This window comes from Aethalodelphis obliquidens, unplaced genomic scaffold, assembly GCF_003676395.1.
Source record: "Aethalodelphis obliquidens isolate GAN/ISIS:26980383/991018 unplaced genomic scaffold, ASM367639v1 scaffold20, whole genome shotgun sequence".
NCBI lineage: Eukaryota > Metazoa > Chordata > Mammalia > Artiodactyla > Delphinidae > Aethalodelphis > Aethalodelphis obliquidens.
Window position 1 is genome coordinate 14,607,014 of NW_020837964.1, and position 24,256 is coordinate 14,631,269.

Consider the following 24,256-nt stretch of genomic DNA (forward strand, 5'->3'; position numbering starts at 1 on the left):
AAATAAGCATATTTAAAAGATGCTCAACTACATTAGGCATTAGAGAAATACAAATTAAAACCACAGTAAGATACTGCTACACACCTATTAGAGTGGCTAAAACACCAAGTGCTGGGGAGGATGCAGAGCAAATGGAACTCTCATACACCGCTGGAGGGGATGCAAAATGGTACTGCCATTCTGGAAAACAGTTTGACAGTTTCTTATGAACTTAAAACATACGCTTACCATATGACCCAGCAATCCCACAACTTGGAATTTATCATAGAAAAATGAAAACTTTTGTTCACACAAAAACCTATACATGAATGTTTATAGAAGCTCTGTTCATAACTGCCAAAAACTGGAAATAAAATGCGGTAAATCCATAAAAATGGAACTCTATGTAGCAATTTAAAAGGGAACAAACTATTGCTACATGGCATTACACAGCTCTAAGGTATTATGCCTAATGAAAGAAAACTGTCTCAGAAAAGGTTACATATTGAGTGATTCCATTTATATGAAATTCTCAAGAAGACAAAACTATAATGATGGAGAACAGATCAATGGTTGCCAGAGGTTAAGGTTGGGGAGACTAAAAAGGGACAGCCTGTGGAAGTTTTTCTGAGATGATAGAACTGTATGCTAATTGTGGTGGTTATTACATAAATCTATACATGTGTTAAAGTTCACAGGACTGTACACTTCAAAAAAGGTCGATTTTACTGTATGTTAACTAAAAAATTAGAGTTTTTAAAAAGTAAACAAAAAAGCCTTCAATGAAACAATTTAGACTTATTTGACCAGGTATAATAATATACACTTGGGATATTAAGTAGGCTAGTGAGAAAGTTACTAATTGTTCCAACCTGCTTTAAGACACATTTAACTGCTAATAAAACAAAACTGTTCAGCCTGTAAAAGATAATAGCAAACCCTTATTTAAGGGGTGGCTGAAGGCAGGTCTCACCTGAAAGATGAAGTCATGTTCTTTGCCAGTAAAGTAGGGATGGGTGACAGGGAACTAAAAGGTGCTCTACTGAGCTAACCCCCATGAAGGTGTGAAGGTGTCAAGCTGTCTAGAAAGGAGTTCCTGAGTGGCATGTTGAAACGTAGTGCTTTCCAAACACAGGCAGGTCAGAAAAGGTGTCTGTTAAGCCTGTTAAGCTATATCCCTTTTGGACTTCTAAACAGGTGAACTGAGACTAAAAGAGGATAATGCTTTAATTACATGGAGAGGGACAATGACAAATCTTTGAGTACTTGTATTTCTCTTTATTTCTACCTTAGGGCTTCCCTGGTGGCGCAGTGGTTAAGAATCCGCCTGCCAATTCAGGGTACACGGGTTCGAGCCCTGGTCCAGGAAGATACCACATGCCGCGGAGCAACTAAGCCCGTGTGCCACAACTACTGAGCCTGCGCTCTAGAGCTCACGAGCCACAACTACTGAGCCCGCATGCCACAACTACTGAAGCCTGAACGTCTAGAGCCCGTGCTCTGCAACAAGAGAAGCCATCATAATGAGAAGCCCGCGCACCACAACGAAGAGTAGCCCCTGCTCACTGCAACTAGAGAAGGCCCGTGTGCAGCAAAAAAGACACAACACAGCCAAACATAAATAAACAAAACTATATTTCTACCTTAGATATGTAAGAAAGTCTATTCTAAAATTCCAGCCATTTCAAATCCTGCAAAAGAGAAAATCAAAAAGCTTGCATCTGGTCTTCCCTGGTGGCGCAGTGGTTCAGAGTCTGCCTGCCAATGCAGGGGACACGGGTTCGAGCCCTGGTCTGGGAGGCTCCCACATGCCGCGGAGCAACAAGGCCCGTGAGCCACAACTACTGAGCCTGCGCATCTGGAGCTTGTGCTCCACAACAAGAGAGGCCGCGACAGTGAGAGGCCCGTGCACCACTATTAAGAGTGGCCCCCGCTTGCTGCAACTAGAGAAAGCCCACGCACAGAAACGAAGACCCAACAGAGCCAAAAATAAATAAATAAAATTAAAAAAAAAAAGCTTGTGTCTATGTTTTGGCCAAATCACTGAAAGGAGGGAGGCACACCACAGGAACTATGCATTGGAAGTAGTAGCAATTAAAGTCAAAGAATTAACAAATGGAAGGAAAAATTACTGGGCTACAGAATTGGGCCTAGTAAGGTAGCCTCTCCTCTGGCCTCCTCCCCAAGTCTTCTTACATTAATAAACCTTAGAGATTATGGTTTTATATTCTGAATGAAGATTTTGAATGACAAAGTTCTTAAATCTTTCAAATACATACTCTTAACATGTTGAATATCCCTCAGACACTGTTTCTACAAAGAACATATTTAAAAGAAATGTTAGCACCAAAACAATAAAAGAAAGATCCTAATAATCAACCACCATTGTCAGCCAAGCTACCTAAGGCAAAACCTCCAGACTTCTCCAAGTCTCTGTTCCATCAACTAAAAAATAAGGGTATCGAATCAGCTTTAAAAATCTGTGGGGGACTTCCCTGGCGGTGCAGTGGTTAAGAATCTGCCTGCCAACGCAGGGGACATGGGTCAGAGCCGTGGTCCAGGAAGATCCCACATGCTGCAGAGCAACTAAGCCCGTGTGCCACAACTACTGAGCCTGTGCTCTAGAGCCCACGAGCTACAACTATTGAGCCCACATGCTGCAACTACTGAAGCTGCCTAGAGCCCATGCTCCGCAACAAGAGAAGCCACCACAATGAGAAGCCCACACACCGCAAAGAACAGTAACCCCATTCACCACAACTAGAGAAAGTGTGCATGCAGCAATGAAGACCCAATGCAGCCAAAAATAAATTAAAAAAAAAAAAAAAAAGCTGTTGGAGAAAGTTCACAACTCTTTCAAAAAAAAAAATCTATGAGAACAAATATTTGATGATCACATTACATATCATCCTATTCTCAGTTTGTCAATTTTAAAAGTATCATTATTTATAAATCAAAGGTACTCCCTTTATTTGACTGTTTGTACAGTCAAAGCATCTGTACAAGCATCTCTGTACAAGGAAAAAATAAACTAAACCAAACTTCAATAAGGAACAAAATATCATATACTATACTTAACTGAAATACAGCCATTAAGTTTGAGAATCTTGAATTCAGAAAGCAGCAGGATCAAGGTCTTTAATCAGAAAATGAAAATGAAAAAAAGAAGTTTAACAGTTCAGGGCCCATTAGACTACAGTTATAAAACAGAGAATACAACATCATAAATGACATCAACATTAGCATTATTTAAATCCATTTCAAAATGGAAAGGGAGAATGTAAAAACTTTGGAATCAGAAGTTAGCTTCGTGCACCTCTTCGTTTTCCTCCTTGTTCAATTCAATTAGTCACACTACCCCAGAGATGACCTAAGTAACACGTAAGGGAAACACGTTATACCAGTAAGTGCCAATCACTCATTCAACAAATATTTGCTGAGCATTCTCTATGCCAGGCATTGCAATAGGTGCTGGGGACTGGCAAGGACACAGTCTCTGTCCTTAAGATCTCAGTCTACTGAGGAAAACAGATTTTTAAATTGCAGCCACACAATAAAAAGCAGAAATTGCTAGTCAATGACAGAACAGAAAATTGTATTTATGATAAGCCAAATTTAGTCATGGCCAAACTAACTCAATATAATTAGAAATTTTTTCTTTTGTGAAATTTAGTGATTTCTGGATCAGCATGATGACCCTGGAGTAAAATTACCTAGGTTTGAACCCCAGCTCCACCACTTATTAGCTGTGTGTCCTTGTGTAAATGGCTTAACCTCTCAGAGTTGTGTCCTCATCTGCAAAATGGGGGGCGGGAGTGTGTGTGAAGTACCTACCTCAATGGATTGTTACAAGAATTAAATCAGAATACGTGTAAAATTCTTAGCAAAGTGCCTGGCACCCAGTAATCACTAAACAAATGTTGGCCATAATGTTGGCTATATGAACAAATTATTCTTGCATAAAATAATTGAGCAAAAATAAGTTGAAGAAAGATACACAGTATCAATACTTATAAAGGTTTAAAACACATGAAAGTGCCTATTCTTTAGAGATACTACAAAAATGCATTAAGAGTATATGTATAACTGAATCACTTTGCTGTATACCTGAAACACTGTAAATCAACTATACTTCAATTTTAAAAATGCAGTAAGAGAATAAGAAAGAACATGAATGTAAAAGATAATGGTCAAATCCAACACAGCGGCACATCTGGGAGGGAGGGGAATATGATCAGGCGCAGTGATACACAGGAAACTTCAGCTATACTAGTGATGTTTTATTTCTTAGACTAGGTAGTAGGTAAGTGAAGGTTTATTATTTTCCATATGCTTTATATCTGAAACATTTCTAAAAATTAGGTTCAAATACATCTAATCTATGTAATGAATGTTGCAGACTATGTAACATACTTTTATTACAGTGTTGAGGATTTCCTTATTTTTTGAAAGTTTTTACTTGCTTTTCAAAATACTCAAAAACCACGAGATTCCTTGAAATACAACAGCTTAAACACCTATCATAAAAAACAATAAACTCTATGCTTTTTTAAAAAATTTGTAAGAATATAATGTATATAGTAATGACTCAGCTATATGGAACATAGCTGAGAATCCAAAACACATTTTCATAATCTCGTGCAGCCAATAGAGAGCATCACATCAACACACACCTACACAGAATATCTACTTTACTCTATTTGCAGGTTCTTATTCAGCCTTTTCCAGAAAAGAACAAATTAGAAAACTAGAGCAACTGAAGAGGGTGGGGGCCAGGAGAAAGAAGCTGTTTTGGGAAAGGACACTGATGGTAGTTAAAGTGTCACCTAACAGCAAGGGAAAAAACAAAAACGGTAGTAAAACAAACAAATAAAACTTACATATAACAGAAAAAAAGCATTCAAAAGCATAGTAGCAACACTAATAAATTCTAGAGATCTGCTATAACAACACTGTGCCTATACAATATTATATTGTGCAACTGAAAATTTGTCAAGAGGATAGCTCTTATTGTATTCTTACTACAATTTAAAAAATAAAGTTTGTGCCCTTACTTGACTTCTATACTATTAAAAAAAGTTAAATGATTAATCAAAAAGGAAAAGATCAAATCACTGGTAAATCTCTGCCTTTGGGGCTTCCCTGGTGGTGCAGTGGTTCAGAGTCCACCTGCCGATGCAGGGGACACGGGTTCGTGCCCCAGTCCGGGAAGATCCCACACGCAGCGGAGCGGATAGGCCCGTGAGCCATGGCCGCTAGGCCTGCGCGTCCGGAGCGCTCCGCAACGGGAGAGGCCACATCAGTGAGAGGCCCGCGTACCGCAAAAAAAAAAAAAAAACCTCTGCCTTTGACTTCCACAATAATTACCTTAATTTACAGCTTTTTTAAAAATATCCTCAATTAAAGTATTTATCTTACACACACACACACACACACACACACACACACACACACACACACACATACACAGAGCATAGTAGTCTGATGATACTTAAGTGTGCTAGCAAAAAGTCTTCAAGTCTCCCTATAGTCCTAAGGGTATTAACAAATTACAAACAGTACCATAATCCATTTTTATAATAAGACCCTGGTTCATCAAGGAATGGTTCACAAAGATCAACATTTAAAGCAGAAGGTAGAAAAAACTGAATATAAAACTATATCCTAACTCATCAAATTATACATTAAATATGTGCAATTTTGTCTATTATATCTCAATAAAGCTGTTTAAAAAAATAAAGGTAACAATTACATGAAAATAAAGAGTATCCACTGAATAACCAATTTCTAAAAATTATGTAGTTCAGATACTGTCTGCTCTTATTAATTTAACTACCTGACCCATCAAAGGCTGAGAAAGATATATTTAAGTCTATTACCATGAGTATGTGCCTGTCAACTTCTCCTTTTACATCTAACCACCTACATTTAGTATTTCAGTGGTTTCAGCCAATGATTAAATGTCTATATATTTTATATGTACATGCTTGTACACTTTTTCAAAATAAAATGTCCCTTTGTCATCTTTTATAAAACTAATAATAAAAAGTAAAACACTAGGACAAGGACAGAAAGGAAACACAGAAAAATTAAAAGTCTGACTTGTTAAGGTACAAGGACTGTGGTTAAATATATTCTATTTAATTAATGGTTATGATAAATAATGATGAAAAATATAGAGAAAAAAGGAAGTGTGAAATTCATTTTGGAAAAATTTCTATCCAAAATGGTTAAACAAAATTAGGTTCTGGAGCTTAAACTAAATTAGATTACTTTACATACCCAAAGTAATCAAAATTATAAATGCTTCATATAGGAAAGAAAAATTTTAAACAGTATAAGAGACCAGAAAAAAAAAAATGACTGCATATGTTCCAATTCTCCTAAATTTTATCCCCCAAATGGAGAAAATGGTTATTTTCCAAAATCTCTGCAAATCCCTTTGTGGGATAAAGATTTTCCTCATACATCAATACCACCTCCAAGCCATAATCTCCTCTTTTTTTCTTTTGAAATACCTATTTTTCCCACTCAAATATAAGTTCCCTGAAGCCTGATCCTTATTTGGTTTATTCATCCTTGTATTCCTCTTGCCTAAAAGAGTAGGAACTCACTAAATACTATATTTATTGAATTCTAAAGGCTAGATAGAAGTCTTATCTAAAGAAAATACACTTGTCCTTTCCAAAGCATACAAAATAAAGTGCACTGGCTGCTAACACCTATGGGAAAGGACTCAACCCAGTCCTCTATTCTACCCTGCTCAGTTAACTTTCTTCCTACTTCTGACCTCACTCCCGGGCTGTGAGCTCTGAGCTGACAGCCAACAGTCAAAAACATATAACCAGGACTTCCCTGGTGGCACAGTGGTTAAGAATCCGCCTGCCAATGCAGGGGACATGGGTTCGAGCCCTGGTCCGGGAAGATCCCACATGCAGCAGACCAACTAAGCCCGTGCGCCACAACTACTGAGCCCGCATGCCACAACTACTCAAGCCTGGGCACCTAGAGCCTGTGCTCCACAATAAGAGAGCCCCGGCAATGAGAACCCCACGCACTGCAATGAAGAGTAGCCTCCACTCGCCGCAACTAGAGAAAGCCTGTGTGCAGCAACAAAGACCCAATGCAGCCATAAAAAAATAAATGTACTTATTTTATTTATTTATTATTTAAAAAGCATATAACCAAGAGGCTGGGGCTCCTGCTTGCTATTTGGTCCTTCTTCCTCTAAACTTAAAGCTTAGATTTGAGCTCTAAATCTAAAAAGAAATCCTAAATTAAAAGCGATTTTCAATATTAAAATTATCTCCTTTTCTATCCACTCACTATACTTGAAGTCTTTCTTGCTAAACAATCAGAAATTAGATCTCAGTTAACTTTACCACTCATTACTGTTTAACAATCCAGTCACAGATTTCTAAGTATGGCTGAAAATACTCAAGGGACCTAAGTTAACACTGGGCAAAACCCTCCAAAAGAAGTTACTCTGCTTTCTCTCTCATACTCTCCATATGGCCTATAATTTCAAATTATGCTCCCCACAGAACCTCTATTTCAGATTTTTATCTTGTATGTATATTTGAATTGCTTTAGTGCACTTAAAACTTGCAAAATACTATGACCAAAATAGTAAGAATGCTTAATAGTAAGAAACTTAAACCAAATTGATCAACAGTATTATGCTTCAATCAGAATTTTACTTTCCAATATATCTTACAGACACCACCTGTCATTAATATGACTTAGCTTTCTCACTGTGTTTTTATGGTTTTCTTTCTTTTGGGGAAAGTGGGCGGGGAGGGGGAGGCAGTGCACATCCATTTCTCCTGTATGAAGAATGTGTTCATAGAAGGGAATGTTCTACAGAGTGAAGAAAAAGGAGAGACCAGTGTTAGTACATCATTGTTTGAATAAAAGAGATTAAATCTGGGGATAAGTATTTTGGTCTCTGGAGAGGCAAACACCATTGTGGGACAGGGATAGTTCTTTCATCAAGTTTCACAGTGGCCTAGAATGATGAAACACTCAAGACCAGCCAACTTTATATGCTCTGGTTTCAGGCTCACAATGCAGCTTTCTGATTATTAATCACCTTCTTAAGTACCTTGCCTCCCAAACACCTCCATACAAGGAACAGAAGAATGCCCTGGAAAGTAGACACAGGTAATTCAGTAGAAAAGCATAACCCCTTATGAATTACAACACTGTTATTTTAACTTACACATCAGTGAGTTCAATCAAGATGAATCATTCCAAGGTGAAATACTGAAATGGAATTTCTGGATCTTCAAGGCTAAGGCTGTGAAACGAGTGACCACATTAAGATACCATCCCACCCTCTCTAGGCAGCCAGTCGGCATCCCTCTGAGAGATCTTAAGCTCAATTCTCCCTAAAATGCCACAGTGTTACAGGAATCTTCTTTTATGCTTAATTATCCATAACCAAAACTGAGATTTTAAAAATGGATGTATGTAAATGCAAATGTCTACTGAACGATTCGATCACATTAATTCACATGAAAAGCAATAAAGGCCGAATAGGGCTTCCCTGGTGGCACAGTGGTTAAGAATCCGCCTGCCAATGCAGGAAACATGGGTTCGAACCCTAGTCTGGGAAGATCCCACATGCTGTGGATCAACTAAGCCCATGTGCCACGACTACTGAGCCTGCGCTGTAGAACTCATGAGCCACAACTCCTGAAGCCCGTGGGCCTAGAGCCCATGCTCTGCAATGAGAAGCCACCGCAATGAGAAGCCCGGGCACTACAAAGAGTAGCCCCCGGTCACCGCAACTAGAGGAAAGCCTGCGTGCAGCAACAAAGACCCAATGCAGCCAAAAATAAATAAATAAATAAATAAATTCATTTTTAAAAAAGGCCCAATAAACAATGATAGATGAACATGATCAACATCAAATTTGACACAAGTAAAATAAAAAGCAATTTTTCACTCTCCTAACCCTGATTTTAGCAAAGATATCCTAGAGTCCTCAATTATCAAAAACTGTCACAAAATTCTCCAAATAAAATCTTAATTTTCTTAAAGATACGCTCCAAAGGATAAGATAAATTTTAAGGGAAATATCTGTGCCTAGTGTGAATATAGATGCATTTTTAACCTCTGTATATTTTGATATCTTTCATATAATGAACATACATAATTTGAGAATTCTTGCTTTGAAGAGTCAAATTAACAAAAACTACAAGAATGGATAAATAAAGCAAAACTGCAAACTTTCAAAATAATAAGATGGTATTCATCCTAAAAGGACAGAGTCACAGTTATCTATGGGCATTTTTCTACACGGTGACATTAGAAAGTTATGAGAAAATGATTTAAAACTAAGATAACAAATTCTCCCTAGCACATTCTTCATGAATCCAAGTTCTGTTAATTTGGGATAGCAAGAAGGGGGTGGGGATGAGGGGCTCTGGTCTATAAGAAATGAAAGATTCATTTTTAACCTATATTTGACATCAGTTACAAACAGAGGGGGGAAAAGTCCCACTTACAACAGTGCCGAAAACTATAAAATATCTAGGAATAAATTTAGCAAGAAAGGTACATGAACTAGATGAAGACAGGTATTAAATCTATGAAACCTCTACTGAAGAACCTAAAACTAAAATAAGACCTCGATAAATGGAAACATCATAATAAGGAAAAGTTATCCTCATTAAAAAATGTCAGAAAAAAAAATGTCAGGCCTCCCAAAATTAATATATGAATACAGTGCAATTCCAAACACTGGGCTTGGGCTTCCCTGGTGGCACAGTGGTTAAGAATCTATCTGCCAATGCAGAGGACGCGGGTTCCAGCCCTAGTCCAGAAAGATCCCACATGCTGCAATTAAGCCCGTCTGCCACAACTACTGAGCCTGTGCTCTAGAGCCCACGTGCCACAACTACTGAGTCCACATGCCACAACTACTGAAGCCCGCGCACATAGAGCCCATGCCTCTCAACAATAGAAGCCACCACAATGAGAAGCCCGCGCACTGCAGAGGAGCCCCCACTCGCTGCAACTAAACAAAGCCCACGCACAGCAATGAAGACCTAACACAGCCAAAAATAAAATAAATTTTTAAAAATTAATTAAAAATAAAAAAACACTGGGCTTTTCTGAGGTTTTCTGAACTCAACAGAATTATTTTCAACCCATACAGATATAAGAATAAATGTTTAAGAACAGTCAAGAAAATGGAAAAGTACAGTGACAGGAGCTATTCTTAACAGAGTGTAAGTTTCTATAAAGTTATGATATTCAAAACAGTAAAATAATGGTACAGGAAGAATAAAACAGAACATCCAGAAATAGAGCAAACATATATGGGAACTTTACACATGATAAGGTGGCATTTAATTCATTGAGAAAAGGATGGTTTATTTAGTCTAGACATAGTTGGCTCTTTATACAAAGGAAAACCATAAGACCCCTTCACACTATATAAAAATTAACTCCAGATTAATAAACGCATGTGTTATAATGTATAATGTTATAATGTTATAATGTTATTATAATAATAATAATGTTATAATGTTATAATGTACCATAAGATGTTCCTACAAGATAAGGAGAAAAATAACTTGAAAGAAAAATGAACCAAGGACATAGACAATTCTCAGTAAAGGAAATCCAAAAGGCCAAAAATCATATCAAAAGAGGCTAGCTCCAGCAATAGTCAAGGAAATAAAATTAAGATGAAACTGAGAAACCATTTACCAACTAGCAGAGCAGCAAAAATTAAATTAAGTAATTACGTCTAATGATGTGATGTTATGGAGAACCCACTGCTAGTGGAGATGGAAATTATGACAACCTATTTAGAGAGTAATCTGGCAATAATAACATTTAAAATATAATTCCTTAAAAAAATAAATAAAATATAATTCCTTTAACTCAGAAATCCCACCTTGGAGATTCTAGCCTGTAGAAATAATAGCATCAGCAAATAAGGTGACATGTACAAGGATGTTTACTGTAGCGCTGTTTGTAGTGGCAAAATCTAGAAACAGCCCAAACGCCCACAAGAAAATAACTGAATAAGTTACGTAGAGTACATCCATACGATGAGACATAATAGGGATATTTAAAAAAACAAGATAGAATTATATTTACTGACTATGATGTGTTAAGAAAACCTTGTTACAGAGTAACATAAAAAGTATGATCAAAAAAAAAAAGTATGATCAAAAAAAAAAAAAGGTATGCTCTACCTTTTGTAAAAACAAAGAATCCTTATATATGCACATTTATGTTGTATATATAGTACTTAACAAAGCATGGAGAGAAATGTTGAAGTATACCCATAACCTGGTAAAATGGCTGGGCAGAAATAACAAAGGGATTAGGGAAATGAACAGCTTTTTTAGAAGTATGTCTTTAGATTTTTTTCATTTATTACAATGGACCTCTATGATGTTGTAAATTAAATGAATTAAAGACTTTTAAAAATCCTCAGCACTATTAAAGTAGATTATTCAAACACAAGGGGAGAGGGACTTCCCTGGTGGCGCAGTGGTTAAGACTCCTTGCTCCCAATGCAGGGAGCCTGGGTTCAAGCCCTGATCAGGGAACTATATCCCACGTGCATGCCGCAACTAAGAGTTCACATGCCACAACTAAGGAGCCCACATGCCACAACTAAGACCCAGTGCAACCGAATAAATATTAAAAAAAAATTCACTTTGTTATACAGCAGAAACTAACACAATATTGTAAAGCAATTACACTCCAATAAAGATGTTAAAAAACAAAAAACACAAAGGGAGAGTCAGTAACAAATCACTGAACTATCAACATATTTCCATTTTGGGGGAAAAGACTGAAGTTCTCAACTTACTATTAGTTTCTTCAGTATAATGAATTACATAATAGGTATTCAAAAGAAAGAAAAAAGATGGCAGGAAGAGTAGATTTCTTTGCTGTCACTTGAAGCTTTTGCATAAGAAAGAGTCTGAACAAATTGCAAAGAGGAAAGGATAATATCAATTTTAGAATTAAACATCTAAATAATATTTTCAAAGACACGAGATAAGGTTTTGTATATGTTTTAAACCTGAAAATAAACTTCACTAACATCAACTCTATCGGTCACAAGTAAATGACCTGTAGTAAACTTCCATAGCTCACTTAGGACCCTGACTGCTTTTGGCTTGACCAATTACCATATATCTGAGGACCTGAACATGTTCCCATATTATTTTCATTCACATCATCTATTCTGCAGAGTAGCTACTAAGTGCCAGGCACTGTGCTATGTACTAGGGATGCCATCAATTAGATAGTTCTTGTCCTCTGAAGCTCAGGAAAAGCAAACAATTCAACAAATACTAAAAAAAAAAAAAAAAAAAAGTACTATACTCCTTTGCCTGGTGTAGAGAGGAAGGAAGAATAGGTTCACCAGATGGAAGGAGAAAGAAAAGCATTCCAGGTAAAAGCAGAACAGGTACAATGAATGAAAGAACATGGAGTATTCAAGGAACAGCAAAAAGTTCAGTGTGTGTAAATAGAATAATATAACCAAGTGCTAGTAAAGTCAAATTGTAAGCAACTTCCTCATTCTACTTTCTTAAATAATCAACACCATCTATTAAGCTTTCATCATGTAAAGTTTCTAAAGAAAATACAGAGGTCATGTCTTCACTGACAGAGAGAAATACACATTTTAAAAAATCAAATATATTTATTGAGTACTATCAGAAAAAGAGGCTCAGGGACTTCCCTGGTGGTCCGGTGGCTGGGACTCCATGCTCCCAATGCATGGGGCCAGGGTTCGACCCCTGGTCAGGGAGATGGATCCCACGTGCTGCAACAGAGCGCGTCATGCCGCAACTAAGACCCGATGCAGCCAAATAAATAAATAAGTAAATATTTTTGAAAAAGAAAAAGAGACTCTTTCTTTTTTGTTTGGTTGACTGTTTTTTAAATTTTTGGCCACACAGAGTGGCATGCAGGATCTTAGTTCCCTGACCAGGGATCGAACACACACCCCCTGCAATGGAAGCAGTCTTAACCACTGGACCGCCAGAGAAAGCCCAAGACTGCTTCTTCTTACAACAGTTTTTCTTCGGTAATCATACCCAAAAAACCCTAATATCTACAAAGATTCAATTAACTCTACACAGTGTACCTATTTTTTCAGTTAGTTTCCCCATTTATTTCAAACCAGTATTTTCACCATATTTTAAATGTATCATGTTATGAAAAATTTCAAAAAGTGGGAAGGGAATCTTTCGTGCAGACTTTAAAAAGGAATTTAAAAAATTAACTTCCCTTCCTTTTCTTCAGCTTGAAACTGAACAATTTCCCAAGAGTGAGGTTTAGTAAGTAGCTACTAAACTGAGCTGCAAAAACACTGATGGAACTTCTTTTAATTTGAGTTGTTCAACTGTGTGATCATTTACAAAAGTTACATCTTATAACCAAGTAGTGTACATCATCTATGCTCTGACAGTCTTAATTTTAACCCAAAGGCTTATAAGGAGGGGAGTGCAAATATTTTACAGTTCCAAAGATCTAACTTCATGTCTTTCTCATATTTGCTCTTCCCAAGAATCCATAACATTAACCTCAAAGCCAGATAAGCTGCAAAGCCTAGGATGCTCAGCCCAACACAATCAGCTATAACATGCAAACTGGAGTGAGCAAAGCAACTGCATATCAGGTTACACTGTGACTGCTGCACTGTAACAATAGAGAAAGGAGGGTAAAAACTACTTGCCTTTAAGATGTCTTTAATTATTAATAAAGTGCAAAGGTCACATATGTTTTCTCCATCTTTAAAAAAAGAAAAAACAATTTTTTTTCCTTCTAAGACTGTTTTTCACTGGTAATACTTATAACTCATTAATTTTCTCTCTCCAATGGTCTGAGTAGGCCAAAACAAGGCCCCCCCAAAAAAGGCAAAATTTCCAAGTACCTAGTGAAAAAAGCATTTCTCGTTTTAATCATATTATCCTAACCCTTGCCCGTTTTTGTACAAAAGTGTTAGTTAATACTGACTCAACAAGTTTGGCAAGTGTGGGGGTTTTTTTCTTCCACTTTTGGACTCTTCAAACTTTGACAAGAGATTGTTCCAGTAAGCAGAACTCATGGCAAATTAAGCGTTTTATGTTACTCCTTCAGTGAAGAAAAACCTTACATGTACTTTGAAGGTAGAAATGACACCTTTACTGATACAAAATTTTCTATACAAAAAGCAAATGGAGGGCTTCCCTGGTGGCGCAGTGGTTAAGAATCCGTCTGCCAATGCAAGAAACACGGGTTCAAGCCCTGGTCCGGGAAGATCCCACATGCCACGGAGCAACTAAGCCCATGTGCCACAACTAAAGAGCCTGTGCTCTAGAGCCCGCGAACCACAACTACTGAGCCCACGTGCCACGACTACTGAAGCCCACGCACCTAGAGCCCATGCTCAGCAATAAGAGAAGCCACCACAATGAGAAGCGCACACACCGCAACGAAGAATAGCCCCCGCTCGATGCAACTAAAGAAAGCCCACATGCAGCAATGAAAACCTAATGCAGCCAAAAATAAATAAATTAATTTTTTTAAAAAGCAAATGGAAAAATCCTAATACTTTTTAACAAAGATGATTCTCAAAACCTATAAACCAAGAAACATAAGAACTTAGATAAATCTATATGTTCGCTTAATTTTAAAACTGCTACTTTAATACCATCCTGCATGAAAGAAACTGAATGTAAGTAACAAAGGGATGAAAGAACGCCAAAATCAACTGAGAACGATTCATAAAGGAAGACTGAACGATAAGCACCTAAAACAGATAAACAGGTTGCTGCAGTTTGAAGAAAGGAATAGTTTTAGATTTTCTGAAGCTAAATCTAAATAAGAGTTTTAAAGTTTTGATATCAAATCCTGCTGTATACACAGAATTTTTAAATTCTCAGCAAATGCAAATAAGGGGATTAAGCATTTTGAAAATCTGTTTTGGTATGTGTTTTCCCAATTCAATTTTTTTAATTAAAAAATAATCTTTTGGAAAATACTCATTCAACTTTTTCAATTTGCATAGAGTTGTTACAAATCACATAAAAACTTGAGTTTTTGTTTTTGTACACGACTGATTTCAAGACTACTTTAAAAATAGTGAGATGAAATATCACCAAGGCATTGCTGACAATTTTTGTACTTTATAGTTTCACTCTAAAATTCATCTTCAAATCTAGAACTGCTGTCAGTGAAACAGATCAAAGAACAAGCAACTGCTCCAAAAGAAAATAAACTGAGGTTTCCTAAACAATGTTTATTTCAAGTATAATCCCAAGAACCCCTTAGACAAAGCAGACATTCAAGTATGTGCTGATCAATCAAAGGTGCACTAAAATAGGTGCTTCCCTGGTGGTGCAGTGGTTAAGAATCTGCCGGCCAATGCAGGGTACACGGGTTCGAGCCCTGGTCCAGGAAGATCCCATATGCCGCAGAGCAACTAAGCCTGCACTAAGCAACTAAGCCTGCACTCAAGAGCCCGCGGGCCACAACTCCTGAAGCCCGGGCGCCTGAAGCCCATGCTCTGCAACAAGAGAAGCCACCACAACGAGAAGCCTGCGCACCGCAACGAAGAGTAGCCCCTGCTCACCACAACTAGAGAAAGCCCACACACAGCAACAAGGACCCAACGCAGCCAAAAATAAATAAATAATAATAAAAATTTTTTAAATGTGCACTAAAATAAACACTTTACTTATCATTTGCAAGGCAAAGGATGCTTTCTCCAATTGAACGCAAACTACCTAAGAATGAATGACATTTAAATACCAGTACATAATACCATGAAAGGAACTGAGTAAATAACACCTATCTGATAGCTCTTCCAATACCTTGTTTTAAAAGTGTATCTCAGAGACTTCCCTGGTGGCGCAGTGGTTAAGAATCCGCCTGTCAAGGCACTGGTTCGAGCTCTGGTCTGGGAAGACCCCACATGCCGTGGAGCAACTAAGCCCATGCACCACAACTACTGAGCCTGCGCTCTAGAGCCCGTGAGCCACAACTACTGGGGCCGTGTGCACAACTACTGAAGCCCACACACCTAGAGCCCGTGCTCCTTAACAAAGACGAGCAACCCCAATGAGAAGCCCGCACACCGCAACCAAGAGTAGCCCCTGCTCACTGCAACTAGAGAAAGCCTGTGCGCAGCAACGAAGACTCAATGCAGCCAAAGATAAATAAATAAATTTATTTATTTAAAAAATAAATAAAATAAAAAATATATATAAAAGTGTATCTCAGAAATGGAACATTTCAGTAACAACTACAAGGGGATACTTAGTAAATGAGTGAGGATTCCATATATGTTCTGTTTGACAGTTCTTCAAACCAAAAGAGAAAACTCCATAGCTTCAGAGTAAATACACAAATAGTAAATATATTTTTGAAAAGTCTCCTTAAAACAAATAACAAGAACACTATTTACAATGAAAACATTCACTTTTCTACTAAGACATCATAAGACTAGTACACGAATTTATCTACCTGATAATAACCTGATAAGAACAACGCACTTATACATGGATTAGAAGTATTAAAAGATTTGATCCAGTTCAAGTTATAAATTTAAGTTTCAGCAGTCACTAGGCTACAATCTCAAATAAGTTATTTCTCTTTTGCAGATGTTAAAACGCAGGCTGAGGTGAAATAGAGGTGACTAAATCACACCTAACTTGAAATGTAAGAAATAATCAGTGAATTGCAGTGAAATGCTTTTTATTCAAGCATGCTATACTGCAAAACATATGTTAAGAGTAGAATAAAATTGGTGAAATTATGGGTACCTGGAGAGTCTATATTTTTAAAACAAAAGTTAAGGGGTATACAGTCTGACAAGCACTATGGAGAACAGTAAAAGTGAGTATTTAAAATCCAACTATCTCCAGAAAAATCCAATACTCGAAGTCAATCCAAGTATCTTTTTGGAGTTAGTCAACGAAGAACACTACTGTACAAACCACTTGAAAGTTAAAATCACTAAGAAATTTTCATTCACTCCTCTCTTCTGTTAACTAATCCCTACAGTAGCCAAAAAAGTTACTTTCCTTTCTACCAATGTCAGATTAAGATTCTTTTTAAAAAAAAAAAAAAAATTCTTTTTCACAGGCAGATTTCCATGGTCAGGGATATACATCAAGAAAAATACTAAGTGTCAAAAAGTACCCAAAAGCTAAGTGTTCAGCATAGTAAAGGGAATCCACAAATGAGAAAACATTTGACAGCCTCTGCCTACCACCTTCCCCCTCAAAGCCCTTTAATGAACTTTATAAACATTTACTGTTGAAGTACACTCTGAGCGAGTGGTTCGACGAATCTCCTATACCTAACAAGGAAACACAACCAACGTCCCGACTCGGTCAAGAAGATCGGGAGAATTATTAGTTATCGACGCCTGCAGGATCAGGAGTTTGAGAGAAGAGTAAGCAGTGTATTCGCAGGTGAGTTTAAGAAAATAGAGGAGAGAGAAAAAAGCCCGGAAAATTGGGAAAGAAGTTGGTCGGAAGGCTAGAGAGAAGCGAGGCCAATGTCCAGTTTGAAAAGAACGGCAATGCAGGTGCAGACGACGTTCAACTGAGCATTTGGAAGTGCTGAAGAGAGTTCCACGAAAGACCTGACCCAGGTACGAGATACAAGAACGCTGATACGTGGCATAGAGAATACACGCGGGGGTGAGACCCGCCCCGCAAACCCTAGGCTCTCTGAATGAGCCCCAAAAGGAGGAGCGCAGGCTGAGAAAATCAATGGGTCCAAGGAGGCCCGCACCGGCCGGGCAACGCCACAGCAAGGAACGCAGCCGCGCGCGGACCCTCCCGGTCCGACGCTTCGGGGTCGGCGCTCAAGAAGTCGTAACAACCCCTGAGCTCCGGGCCCCTCCTGGCCCAGCTTCTGTCCTCTCTTCACCCCCCACGGTCTGGGACCGGACACCTGGGATTGACAGGAAGCTTCTGGCCGAGCGCTCCCGGCAGGCGCGGGGTAAAAAAGGCAATATGCTCTTTGCGCCGCGAGTGACACTCACCGGCCCGAAACCTCGAACGAAACCTGCAGCTCCGGGGGCGGCGGCAGCAGTGGCAGCAGGGGCAGCAGGAACCTAACATCCAAAATGGCGGCTCCCTCGGCCTCACCACCGCTACTGCAGGCGGAGGGATCCGTAGGTCGGAAGGAGTTTTTAACTAACTTTGCACACTATCGCAGAAACTTCGGTCCCTATCTCCCTCTGCTTGTCGATCCCGCGTCCCCTGACCGCAACTTCTCGTGCCTCCCCTCTCCTATTATCCAAGAACTCGGACCCCACCGAGGACTATTTGCCAAGGAGGAGGTGACTGCTCCTGGTAGAGCGACGCAAAGCGTAGCAAGAATCGGGGCTGTCACTGATGACGCGAGACGCCGCAGCCGAGTCACCGCTGCGAAGAGTCTGAGCGAGAAAGATCCGGTCGACCCCAGAGCCCACGGACATTGGTTCCGCATTGGTGGAAGTGGGGGGGGGGGGCTACCAGGAAGTGGCGGAGCCACCTGAAGAGGGTGGGGCTAGCAAGGTAGCGAAGGAAGTGGGGAGGCGAGGCAGATGGGGGCGGAGAACACTGAACCAGGCTGTGCCGGTCCTAATCCACCAGAACCCCAAATTCTCACCCATCACGTTTGAGACCTTAGCTTTCTCTTAAGGTTAACTTCAGGAACATGCTCCAAGTGGTCTTGGATTCTGAGGTTTTTATGGCATCTTTGCAATGTATTTTATAAAAATAAAAAGGATGACACAGAAGAATAGATTCCAAGCCCAGTATCACCTTTCAACCTGTGCATTGAACAAGATATTTAAACTCTCTGGGCTTCAATTTCCTCAAATGTAAAAAGAGAGGATTTGGACTAGTGATAGCTGAAACCATTCCATAATGGGCTTTCTGACTGATTCCATGCACTAATGACCTGAGCCAAAACAGTCCAACCATACAGGTCCTGGCTTGATAAATAATCACTAACACCTGACACGAATATTTTCCATGTTTATGTAAAGAGAGCCAAGATATCTTGGCCCGTTTAAATGAAAGGTGACCTACCATTCCTTCAGATGAAATGGCAATAAAGTATCCCTGAAAGTGAATAAAGCAGAGCACCTAGCTAGATGACAAAGAGAACTGAACTAACCACAAATCTTGAGTTTAGGACCTGTCATCAGCAGGAGGTTGTACTTTTTTACTTTGCGGGTTTCATGCAGGGGATTTCAAAACAGTTTACAAAAATTGAATTTAGTAGGCCCGCCTGTACGATTTCTTTCTTGAACTACTGGGGCATGCCAAGTGGCCGTAAAGAAAGGAGGCCAAGGGCGTAATAATAGTAATTATCATTTTTCATTATCAAATATTGATATCACATTGTTTATAAAAGCATCTTCGTATATGTAATCTAATTTGACCCTCGCGACAACCTCCTGAGTCAGACTAGACAAGCATAAGTAACTTAGTTTTACAAATAAGGAGACTGAGGCTCAGAGAAGCTGTAACTTGCTAAACGACCCTCCCTCTCTCCTCCCCCACTAGGGTTCATCTATGTGGTACCACCTTAGGAGTAAGGAAATTGTAGGTACCCACTCACCCTCCCCCACACTGAGCGGTATCAACCGAGAGCAAATGATTTGGGGAGCAGAATGCTTATGGAATTCAGTCACTTCATATCCCCTCCATGCGCTACTGTATAGTACAGCTGTTGATCACAGGGCAAGTAAAGTGTAAAACTAGAACACCATAATAATGCCATAACGCAGATTTCACTGAGGTATAGCTATACATGCTAAAGTACATTATGGGGCTCCCGTAAAAGTAAGGAGTTTGCAGGTTCCAAAGCAGTTACCTACAGCATTCTGTTTGCAAGTCACAAAAATTTGCTTAGAAGTCGAATTTAAGTGTTTACCATTGCAAACCACAAAAGAAAAGTTAAACTATCTTCTTAAGAAACAGGAAGGAGCTTGGATTCTACCATGCCAAGTGGCAGAACATTAAAGAGAAAATGACAGACATTATAAAATGTAAATCCTCTTCATGTATTTTTTTTACTTATATTTATCTTTATAATTACTAAGCTCCTCTCGTAATGCAACTGAAAATTAAAAGCAATTGACCCAATATATAGCATAATCATCATTATCCTGGGATCTTTGGTTTCTGTGGCTGGCTATTAAAGTTTGGGAAAACTTACTGCCCATCTACTCAAACATAAGCTCAAATTTCAGATAAATAAATTACAGCACATCAATAAAGTAGAATACTATGCTGCCAATAAAAATGAAGCTACACCTCTATCTTTACTAGCAGGGTATGGCAGATTTTTAAAAACATATTACAAAATAGTATTATAGGGCTTCCCTGGTGGCGCAGTGGTTAAGAATCTGCCGGCCAATGCAGGGGACACGGGTTCAAGCCCTGGTCCGGGAAGATCCCACATGCTGCCGAGCAACTAAGCCCATGCACCACAACTACTGAGCCTGCGCTCTAGAGCCCAGGACCACAACTACTGAAGGCCACATGCCTAAAGCCCGTGCTCCACAACAAGAGAAGCCACCACAATGAGAAGCCCACGCACTGCAATGAGGAGTCGCTCCCGCTCGCCACAACTAGACAAAGCCTGCGCGCAGCAACAAAGACCCAACGCAGCCAGAAATAAATAAAATAATATTTTTAAATTTTAATTTATTTATGGCTGTGTTGGGTCTTCGTTTCTGTGAGAGGGCTTTCTCTAGTTGCAGCAAGTGGGGCCCACTCTTCATCGCGGTGCGCGGACCTCTCACTATCGCGGCCTCTCCTGTGGAGCACAGGCTCCAGACGCGCAGGCTCAGTAATTGTGGCTCACGGGCCTAGCCGCTCCGTGGCATGTGGGATCTTCCCAGACCGGGGCACGAACCCGTGTCCCCACTAAAATAAATTTTTAAAAAATAGTATTATAGGGCTTCCCTGGTGGCGCAGTGGTTGAGAATCCGCCTACCGATGCAGGCGACACGGGTTCGTGCCCCGGTCTGGGAAGATCCCACATGCCGCGGAGCGGCTGGGTCCGTGAGCCATGGCCGCTGAGCCTGCGGGTCCGGAGCCTGTGCTCCGCAACGGGAGAGGCCGCAACAGTGAGAGGCCCGCGTACCGCAAAAAATAAAATAAAATAAAATGAGCTTGTAAAAAGTGTATATATACACAGAAAAAATGTTGAAGGATAAAACTAAAATGTAAAAGTGATTATCTTTGGATGGTGGGATTATAGAGGACTTTTATTTTCTTTATTACGTTTTGTTTTTTGCAATAAGTATACTGTATTTTTATCTGGAAAAAAAGACTTTCACATTTTGGGGGGGGGAAAGTCCTTATAAGATAATGTAGTTTTATGGATCCAAATACTAGAGGAGATTTTTGTTTTTATTTGTTTTAATTTATTTTACTTTATTTATTTTTGGCTGTGTTGGGTCTTTGTTGTTGCGCGTGGGCTTTCCCTAGTTGCGGCAAGTGGGGGCCACTCCCTGTTGCGGTTCCCGGGCCTCTCATTGTGGCGGCTTCTCCTGTTGCGGAGCACGGGCTCCAGGGGCACGGGCCCAGTAGTTGTGGCACACAGGCTCAGTAGTTGTGGCTCATGGGCTCTAGAGAACAGGCTCAGTAGCTGTGGCACACGGGCTTAGTTGCTCCGCAGCATGTGGGATCTTCCCAGACCAGGGCTTGAACCCGTGTCCCCTGCATTGGCAGGCGATTCTTAACCACTGTGCCACCAGGAAAGTCCCAGACTTTTGTTTTGAAAACAGCAACAACCAGAAAGGATTCAACAAATTTCTAGCAATAGATAATGGTTGGGGAAAAAAGATCATTGTTTTTATGGTTTTGTTTATTATTGATAACTAGTATGCTTCGATTTAACAAATAATAACAACAAAAACCAAAAACAAACTGAAGAGGCATCTCCAGGAGTCAGACCACTCAGATGTCAGTCCTGGCTGGGTTTAACTGAATTTGTGCCCTGAGCAAAGTGTTTAATATCTCTGAACCTGTTTCCTCGGCTGTCCAATATTTATTTATGACTTGCTTTATTCCAGAATGGATTCTAAGTGGCTTATTATCCAGAGGGATCAAATGTGTGAAAGCACTTTGAAAAGTGTCACGCCTCATGAGAATATAAGTGTAAACACTTTTTGTGCCACCTCATAATTCAACCAAATCATTTACTGATTGCCCACTACTGGTGCAGTAGTGTGTTCTGTCTTACAATTTACAAAAATATTTTCATATATATTGATTCATTTGCTCCTCACCCACCATGAGCTTGTAAACCATGCAGGCACTATAGCATAGTAGTTAAAAGTGTTGTTTTCTGGTGCCAGACTGCCTGGATTTAAACTTGCTCTTCCTCTCTTCATTGTGTGGCCTTCAGCAAGTTCCCTAACATCTCTGAGCATTTCTGAACCTCAGTGTACCCGTCTGTAAAATGGAGTTAATAGTAGCACCAGCATCTTGGGACTTCCCTGACGGTCCAGTGGTTAGAACTCCACATTTTCACTGCAGAGGGCATGGGGTTGATCCCTGGTTGGGGAACTAAGGTCCCACATGCCACGTGGCATGGCCAAAAAAAAAAGTATCATCAGCATCTTAAGGCTGATATGATCATTAAATGAGCTGATACATGTAAAGTATTTAGAAACAGCAGGTGGCACTAAGTAAGGACTCAATAGATATTAGCTCTTTTTAGGATAAATATTATCATCCCTATTTTAGATACAAGGAAACAGAAGGTCAGGGAAATTAAATGATTTGTCACAGCTTCAAACAGCAGAGATCAGATTCAAATCTAGATCGTCCAACTTTGAAAGTAACTTTTAGTCCATACAGTAATCATTCAATGAATGTGCTGCCTGAGTCTTTCCACTACACCACACTGCCCTGGGTGCACAGAATATGTAATAGACAATGCAAAAGAGACAGTCCCTACCCTGCAGATAATTATAATCTCATTGAGGAAAACTGGATTTTTTTTAATCCAGAAAAATATCAGTGATATTATTACTCAGCAGATAAGTCCTAGTTCCCCAAAATCAGAAATATGAGAGGTCACTGGGCACCAGAGCAGTGAAAGATGGTTTTTAGAAGACGTGGCATGTCAGTTGGAATCTGTGGTACTAGAAGGGGACCTGTTCTCTTGGGCCTAGATGCCGCAGGATTCTTAAGTGACTCGGTATCAGCAGCTGAAGCCATATGACCTTTGCAGCGCATGGGGAAAGCTCTCACTACAGAAACGTGGTCAGCGTCTTTCACAAGGGACTCTTCCTGCTTCTCCACGTGCCAGAGACCTCAGCCTAGAAAGAAAAGGAAAGAGGGGATGCAACCCTGGAGGAAATACACTGACGTGAGTCAAAGAGGCAGTTCCACTGGCCTGTTTTGCTATCGAGTCACCTGAATCTATAAATAAGCCTGAGAGACAGAGTAAAATTAGTCCCTCTGTTTTCTATGTAATGTTTGCACAAAAAGCATTTTTACAATTCTTTTAAGGGTGGCCCCTAAGCACAATTTATCCTGGCCTGAGAAAAGGTTTTAGGAATCAATCCTACAGTTATAACAAAAACCAGAAATGATGTAAAAATTAATTTTCCAACAGCTAACTCCATACACTCTTTGGCCTCCTACCAAGAGCATTAGAAATCTGCTATATGTTCCTTCAAAGTAAAGACCAAAGCCCAGAGGATATGAGGCTCTGACAAGCTTCCTCTTAGCTTTTTAAGGACTTTTTAAAAAGAGGAAACCCATAACTAATAAGAACCTGCTGTTTAAAAAAAAAAAAAAGAGGCCACATGAGATGTTTTATGTCACAATATTTTTTTAATTAATTAGATTTTTGGCTGCGTTGCGTCTTCGTTGTTGCACACGGGCTTTCTCTAGTTGTGGCGAGCAGGGGGTACTCTATTGCGGTGGCTTCTCTTGTTGCGGAGAATGGACTCTAGGTGTGCGGGCTTCAGTAGTTGTGGCACGCAGGCTCAGTAGTTGTGGCTCACGGGCTCTAGAGTGCAGGCTCAGTAGTTGTGGCTCACGGGCTTAGTTGCTCCACAGCATGTGGGATCTTCCCAGACCAGGGCTCGAACCCGTGTCCCCTGCATTAGCAAGCGGATTCTTAACCACTGCACCACCAGGGAAGTCCCTATGTCACAATATTTTGTTTTTTCTAGAGTAGCTGTACTTCGTGTGTAAATGATTCTATACTATGCTGGCACCTTTGGAGTGAAAAATCTTACCAGATATGAGACTGCAACCACCTCAAACCC

The 24,256-nt window shown here is 39.7% G+C and overlaps 1 protein-coding gene across 2 annotated transcripts in view; it reads right to left on the reverse strand.

Moving 5' to 3' along the window:
• AP1G1 (adaptor related protein complex 1 subunit gamma 1) overlaps nt 1–18,333 on the reverse strand; it is an 80,806-nt gene extending 62,473 nt beyond the window's left edge. For both annotated transcript variants that reach the window (XM_027119371.1, XM_027119370.1), the window contains exon 1: nt 18,005–18,333. The gene's annotated coding sequence lies outside the window, so the exon portion shown is untranslated. The remainder of the gene's footprint in view (nt 1–18,004) is intronic.
• Nucleotides 18,334–24,256: the final 5,923 nt, after the last annotated feature.